At 41.5% G+C, this 8,096-nt stretch overlaps 1 protein-coding gene across 1 annotated transcript in view; it reads right to left on the reverse strand.

Moving 5' to 3' along the window:
- The window catches only part of LOC138980651 (uncharacterized), a 38,051-nt gene extending 31,290 nt beyond the window's left edge, over nucleotides 1-6,761 (reverse strand). The window contains exon 1 of the mRNA XM_070353560.1: nucleotides 5,480-6,761. The gene's annotated coding sequence lies outside the window, so the exon portion shown is untranslated. The remainder of the gene's footprint in view (nucleotides 1-5,479) is intronic.
- Nucleotides 6,762-8,096: the final 1,335 nt, after the last annotated feature.

The following is an 8,096-nucleotide window of genomic DNA, read 5'->3' on the forward strand; positions in this document are numbered from 1 at the left end:
CTATTGAGGGCACTCAACTTGGCTAACTGGAACACTTTTAAGATAAAAGGTGGCCTTTACATGGGTTATTTGACCGCCGCCCAAATAAGGGTACCCCCAAAATAAAACTGATAAAAATGTAATGTATCAACTCAAAAGTCGACTAAAATTCATAATCGCTGTATTTCGAAAACGTTGTTTGTTCTCATGTGTTTACACAACTAGCACATTCCGGCAAGTGTCTATACTCAAAAGAAACTTTGGCAGTACTTGAAACAACCATCTGTCATATATACATGCGAAGTCAAAAATATGTGGGATGTAAGTCAACAAACCTGTGGCAGTTTTTAAAATATTATTTCGTGAAGATTTGAAAATGTACTCAAACGGTTGAACTACGCCTCGTGCGTAGACACACATTCCTGAAAGTGTCAACGCAACCCACTTGGTCATTGCTAAAATACATGGATTTTAGTTGACTTGGGTATCCCTCAAATTTGACACATAAACATCTCATCCGTGAGATCGACACATACATCAGTAGGTACAATGGCACAACACTAGAAATATGCAAGATGGCGAAATAAAACAACCTGTTCTGGATGGATAATCAAGTTGACTTTCTCTTCGTATACAACAGTGACCCAGTTGTGCCTCAGGAATTGTCGTCGGCTTTTTAAAAGGTACCCGAAGTTTTTGTCACATCTCTTTGTCACGTCAAGGGTATCCTTATTTTGACGGCGTAAATGATGATGTTAAAAAAAAATGTGCCAGATAGCGAAGATGCGAGCCTTTAATGGCATAGACAGTTTGAATAAAATGACACAGGAATAAAAGTTTGAGTTGGGGTATGAAAATGGGTGCAATAATATTTTTGCACAGTTTAGATGCTGACAGTTTTCACAGGCATGCAAGCACATTTGCAGAGAGCTGTGCTCTGCAGTCCTTCTTAGCAGCATTTGCAGCGTTTTGTTGTACAGCTCTTCTTGCAGGCACACCTCATGAGTTCTCGGCACACGCTGGATACCTCTTGAAAGCTCGTCCAGAATGACTCCCACTTTCCAGCCTTGAACTGCCAGCCCACAGAGTTTGGAAGTCTAATAGGTAGATGGCTCTTCTCAATCTCATGTCCTGCAGCAGCGCCTCACTTGTAAGGGGATTATGGTCAATTTGGCAGCTCTTTTTACTGAAGAGGTACCGTCTAGCACTGTTTACACCCAGTACGTTGCTGGTTTTGTCCTACAAATGTACACCAAAAAGCTCTTGTGCTGCCCTGTCAGTGGTACTCAGCTTACAAAGAGGAGCAGACAACCTGAAGAAAGTTTGAGTGACGTCTTCAAATGGTTGCCATACTTCCCAAGCCTTCTGATTCCCCAATACCATTGAAGAACGACATAGTGTCACAGCCTGTAAGGCTATGCAAAATGTGCAGACAGGGTGACTTCTCTTGGCCAATGGCTTTGGCAATGTGGCGATACACTTCACGAGCAGAAAAAAACGCAACACAGCTGGAATGAGAAGCAGACTGTCTGGCCTCCTCTACATCCATGGTGCAGGAAATCAGCCTGTGGTACCCTTCACACAAAAGATGAAAAGTGACATTTTTATTTGAATGTATTTGAATAATGTTTACTATCTCAGAGAGTCGGTCAAAGCCGGGTTAGCAAGTCTTCACACAACAGACCAAAATGAAAGAAAATTGTATTTCATGAATTCGTATAATTCTTACTGTTTCAGGTTAAAAAACAAACAAACACAGTTTCCAGTGACCCAACTGATTCTGGAATCTTTCTGACCGCTACATTTATTCGCTTCAAACAGTCGCTAACAGAATGTTGACCATAGTGAGGGTTCGTACGTTAAACCCATCAAATTCACAGAGGTCGCTTACAAATGATGTGCAAACATGTTCCAATTAATACAAATAAAAAAATCTTACTGTTAAGATGTATTAGGTAACAAACCTTGATACAGTAGTACTAGTGAAATCGGCTCCCTTCTGTGGCACCGGAATAAATGCAGAACGCTTGTTCCCAGGAACCGGCATGTGGTGTAACTCTTGTATATATCCTGTAAAAATAAAATTCACACCAATGCACGGTCAACTTAAAATAAGCAAAAGGATGAGAAACAAGCAACAAACCAAAATTGTAAAACTCAAAGAGCGGTACCTCTTCATTTTTCAAAACCACTTATCTCATTTGATTAGCATACACTGTATGCTTTTGTCTGTTACCTACCGTCTTTGAAAGTTTGATCACAACACTGTAAAGACATGGGGAGTGGAGTGTTTTTATCTCCAGCTGGTCATCCTACTATCTGGCCTACCCTCACTCAGTTTTTGACTCTACCCCTCCCCACCTTATGGAAGTCCTTAACGTAGGCAGGACTAATCATTTATCATACCATGAACAATCTCTTTCTCCTCGCCTTTTATTCAAAGTTCGTTTGATCTGTTTAAAATCACCAGCGTGGCGATCATGATTTCCTTACTTGTAATCAACAGATAGATCTAGATCTATCAGCATCACAATCCAGCTGATGAGCTATTGCAAGATTACTCTGCATTTCAGCACTTCACCCGATGAATAACACACCCCAGGGGAGAATTAAACAGTAAAATGATGTGACATTGGTGAATGGATGCGTATTCTTGAAAACTTACCTTCAGAAACGTTGTTTTCGCTCAAATCAAAACACGCAATGTTGCGGAGGCCGCCATCTTGAATTTTCATGCTGCGGATATATAAAATTCTAAAAACGATCAAATTAAATACCAGAACACAAAAATACCCATAAGAGTATTTATGTCATGCATGTGTTATCAGCAGACAACTTCTGGTGCATGGTAAACCATTGAATTTTACATTTGCTGAGTTGGGAATATTTACTGCTGAGCGCTTTTGGTACGAATTTCGTCTGCTGTAAATGCAGCCTTTTATTCCCTATCAAAGACAAAAAAACCGATTTCTGAAGTGGCTCTGTATCTGAAATCCCTTAAATAATTATAAGGAACAATACCACAAAGTATGATGTTTGTTGCAAGATGTGAATGATTTATGAGTGCGTCTGCAACATACGAGCCCCACTAATAGAACGTCCATTGTGTAGTGCAATGTTGAAATGAAGTTACCGGTCTGAAACATTTCGTCGTTTCTTCTGAGACAATCCTTGTTCTCTTATCATCTACAGATTTACCGCAGTCTTCACCACGCGAATTCCCAACAGAAGTCAGACTTTCGAACATACAATCTACGTAGGCAAGCATGATACGTCATAACGTCATATGATTCCTAAGATATTGACGTAATGCTAAGCATCCGGTTATCTTGAGTTTTCTCCGTAATACATGTCCGTGGGTTTTTCAATGTTCGGTTATTTCCGTGGCTTCATGCAGAAAGGGAACCGTCGTCTGCAATCAAGGACATGGACCATTCTGGTCCTTGTTGCTGACAAAAACATGATTTTAACACAGAATTTAATGTCAGAATAGCTATATAAACGCTATTGTGTTTTCATCGTAGCAATAGGGTCCGATATTTAGACTCGAACAAGTATAATGCGACTCGTCTTCGACTCGTCGGCATTATACTTGTCTCGTCTAAATATCGGGCCCTATTGCTACGCTGAAAACACAATAGCTGTTAATATCGCGCGTATTCCGTGGGTACAGTTCTAAGCGCAGGGATTTTTTTTAAAAAAATTGTTTTATTTGTATGCAATTTATATCGCGCACATATTCAAGGCGCAGGGATTTATTTATGCCGTGTGAGATGGATTTTTTTTTACACAATACATCACGCATTCACATCGGCCAGCAGATCGCAGCCATTTCGGCGCATATCCTACTTTTCACGGCCTATTATTCCAAGTCACACGGGTATTTTGGTGGACATTTTTATCTATGCCTATACAATTTTGCCAGGAAAGACCCTTTTGTCAATCGTGGGATCTTTAACGTGCATACCCCAATGTAGTGTACACGAAGGGACCTCGGTTTTTCGTCTCATCGTCTCATCCGAAAGTTTTGTCTGTTTTCTAGGTATTGTTTGATTTATGTCGGAATTTAAGGTAAGCTACTGATTCAGCGATGACTAACTTTGTTTCTCGATGCATAAAAAGTCAGAGAGCGGTTGATATTTGCCCATAAATATAGCCTTCAAAGCTGAAAATGTCGGCGATCGAGCACCGGAAATGGCTGTTACGATGGGTTTTGCAAGTAGAAATGTGCTTTATTTCACCAAATCAGCTCGTAAGCTTTGAAGGCTATTTACGGGCAAATATCAACCGCTCCCTGACTTTTTATGCATCGAGAAACAAAGTTAGTCATCGCTGAATCAGTAGCTTACCTTAAATCCCGACATAAATCAAACAATACCTAGAAAACAGACAAAACTTGCATTCAAACGTGTCAGGCGCGGCCTTCGGCTTCCGCTCGGCCTTAATCAGGTTATCCCCAGTGGTCTATGAATGTGGGGAATACAAAATGACGACCGCGAAATTTAGGGGGTAGGGTTGGAAAACTGCCTGCAGTTTCATTTTTTGGCATTGGACTTGATATTCACATTTTAACCATAGCTCGAGAAATGAGTGAGCTAGAACATATCAAATGAAATTGTAAGGAATTCCGAATATCTCTGAGGCATGGGTTACGATTTACCTCAGTTCGAGGTTATTTCCTTTTCACCTTTCTGTCGCAGTTCACTGAATAAGTGTTGTCTTTCTTTTAGGTGTCCTTCAATGCAAACACGTGCCCTAGCAGTCCGCCATTACGGTACATGTTTCTATCGGTGGTTCGACATCCGAGTCATTGTCAAGCAATTCGGTGTTATAGAAGTTAAATAGTACTCACCAGTGTGGGTAAATACTTATTTCCCTTAAAGTCACACTATAAAATATTTATTTAACAATGATGATTCAGATTTTGCAGAGCAAAACTTTTCTGGTACGAAGGCTATCGCGTACATACGGGTAATGGCTAGGGACATGAGATAAGCTAAACGGCGAACAACACCGCGTTGCTATTTATAAGCACCAGCTCAGTGCGACACGGAAAATCCCGGTGACACCGTGACAAGAGTGGCGTGGCAAATCATCCCACATTCACATTATTGATTAAAGTTGTGCTAAACTTTCAGTTTGTTTGATTTGAGTATTAAGGTGGTGTGAACTTTTGCTAATCCTTTTAGGCAAAACAAAACAAAAGTTGTATGTTTCTGGTAACATGGCTACACAAAATAGGGTAGGTAGGTAGGTATTTTTTTTGTTTTTTTGTTTTTTTTGGTCAGGGTAGAAAATAACTATACAGTGACGCAAAGAGACTGGACTTACTATACAAAGAGAAAGACAACACCAGGGATCGCGCTAGCTTTTTAAAAAACGCGTAAGTCATACGCAACGAAACGAAACAAACGCGTCACGGACCAATATTTTTGGGTACTACGAAAACACGTACAGACACAAACAAAACACGCACGAAAGACTTAAAGACACTCCTTACCTAAATACGGCAAGTTTTCCTGTCGAACTCCGCGCACGCCTGTCGAATAACACCCCTGCTGTCTCCAACCTTCGGGCCTTGCGAGTTTGTTTCCCGCTCTAATACAGTGATGTACATTTTTCTAGCAGCCTTTAGGACAATTGTCCTGAAGACTGAAAATCAATAGGACACAGTGTCCTGAGATTGCAATTTCAATAGGACAAAAACACGACTCGTAAAACCGCATTTAAAAAGATTTTTCAGTTTAAATTCTTCCACCTTCCGCGACTGTCATGACTAGATACTCAAAGGATTGAATCACATTTCAAAGTTATTTGAACAGTTGTCGGTTTTTTTTCACTGCCCATCTGTCGACAATGTTTTTCAGGTAGGCATCTGACCGTTCTGCGGGTCCCTCAAGTTTTGCTTTCAGGATCATGTCCTGGGTTTTGACACACAATCGGTTTCTTCGAGCCGTGCACACCAAGTTCTGTGCACTGAATCCTCTCTCAATGATTTATTGCTGAGCCAATGAATGCACTCGAGGCACCATATGGGTTCGGTTTTCTTTTTTTCTTCTTGATCCAACTTGAGGATAAATTAATTCAAAGAATCAGATCCCATATGGTGCCTCGTTCACTCAACAAACTGGTCACACGCAGTGCATACTTTCGCTTGGCAAAACCGAAACCAGCTTTCCTCACGCAGTGTTTACTTTCGCTTGGCAAAACCGAAACAAGCTTTCCTCTTGAAAATTGAACAGTCCGCATGTCCGCTTCATTGTCAAAAACGATCGGACCCTTGACCACTTCTTCTGTAGGTTAATCGGACCTGTGTCCTGCTGGGGTTAAAGCTATAGGTCCTGGGGAAATTGGATCGGTCAGAGACCGGAGACCGACTAAAATGTACATCACTGCTAATACGACTAGACACACTTTCCGCCTTTTGGAAGCGCGAGATGGGAGAGCAGCTAATGTCTGTTTCATTATCCGACAAGACATTATCTGGTAATACCCTCGTTACGTTCGTTTGCGATACTTCGATGCAAAAAGAAACGGACTTTAGTTTTGACGCGCAGATTTCATGTGTGTCGTCACTTCTCGAGCCCTATAGTCAGTTTCAGGATCGGGTGATTATTAAGTCAGAGCAAAGGCGCTGCGTGAAGACAAGAAAAAGTTACAATATTTTTGCGTATGGCTTACGCGGCGCAGCGAAAAAAACGCGTCAGCGACTTTTAAAATGCGTCAAATACGCAAAAATCGTGCGTAAACGCGATCCCTGCTGAACACATTACAAAACAAATGAGACAAAAGGGATGCGGGGTTATCCCCCTTGTGTCGTCTGCCGTCTGTTACTTTCGTTTGACGCTTTTTTTCTTCTTTTTTTTTTACAAATGCAATAAAAAAAAAGTCTAGGGTCGGCGGGAAAAAACTAGGTAGGGTCGGGTGACCAGAAACATACAACTTATTTTTTTTGGCCTTATCATGACTGATTTTTCAGAATACAGGCATAGCCTTCATAACATTACAACCGTTGCCCTGATTCGCTGTCTTATTAGGTAACTGCGGGAAAATCCAGTCCTTTTAACAGCATCAAGCTTACGTCAAGCCTGCGATATCAATACGTCAGTGTCACCGATGACTCGACCGATCTAACGATCGGAGGCTCGAGAAGCGACGATTCCTCGATAATACACATTAAAGCTGAATGCAAATGTGATGGGGTGGGGGGGGGGGGGTGGAGAGCAGTGGGGGTGCTAGGTCAGGAAGCATTCAATAGAGACGCCAAGTCAGGGGTTGTAGTAACGTGACTTTTATTTTAATATAGTCTTTCGGATGAGACGAAAAACCGAGGTCTTTTCGTGTACACTACATTGGGTGTGCACGTTAAAGATCCCACGATTGACAAAAGGGTCTTTCCTGGCAAAATTGTATAGGCATAGATAAAAATGTCCACCAAATACCCCGCCGTTTGACTTGGAATAATAGGCCGTGAAAGGTGAATGCTCGCCTAATAGGCTTGAGGTTTGCTGGTCGATGTGAATGCGTTATATATTGTGTGTTAAAAATGTCTGTTTGTCTGTCTGTCTGTAAAAAAATCCATTTCAAACGGCAGAAACTGAATTAATATGTAAAGCGCGGAGAGCACAGTTAATTGTGGTTCGTGCTATATAAGCTCTTCATAATAATAATAATAATAATTAAGTAGATGTGCAACGCCAAGGCACTGCATACCCCAGCGAAAGACAAACCTCTCTCTCTCTCTCTCTCTCTCTCTCTCTCTCTCTCTCTCTCTCTCTCTCTCTCTCTCTCTCTCTCTCTCTCTCTCTCTCTCTCTCTCTCTCTCTCTCTCTCTCAGTCTCTCTCTCTCTCTCAAACACACACACACACGAACACACACATACACACACACCCACACACACACACACACACACACACACACACACACACATACCTCAAGTTACACACGTACAAAAATACACACTCACTCACTCACTCTCTCACCGCACACACTTCATACATATAGACAGACGGACATACACACCTTTACAAACAAACACACATACACACACACATACACTTACGCACACGCACAAACACACTCCCACCCACCCACTCTCTCTCTTTCTCTCTCTCTC

The sequence above is a fragment of the Littorina saxatilis genome, linkage group LG11, assembly GCF_037325665.1.
Source record: "Littorina saxatilis isolate snail1 linkage group LG11, US_GU_Lsax_2.0, whole genome shotgun sequence".
In the NCBI taxonomy this organism is placed as follows: domain Eukaryota; kingdom Metazoa; phylum Mollusca; class Gastropoda; order Littorinimorpha; family Littorinidae; genus Littorina; species Littorina saxatilis.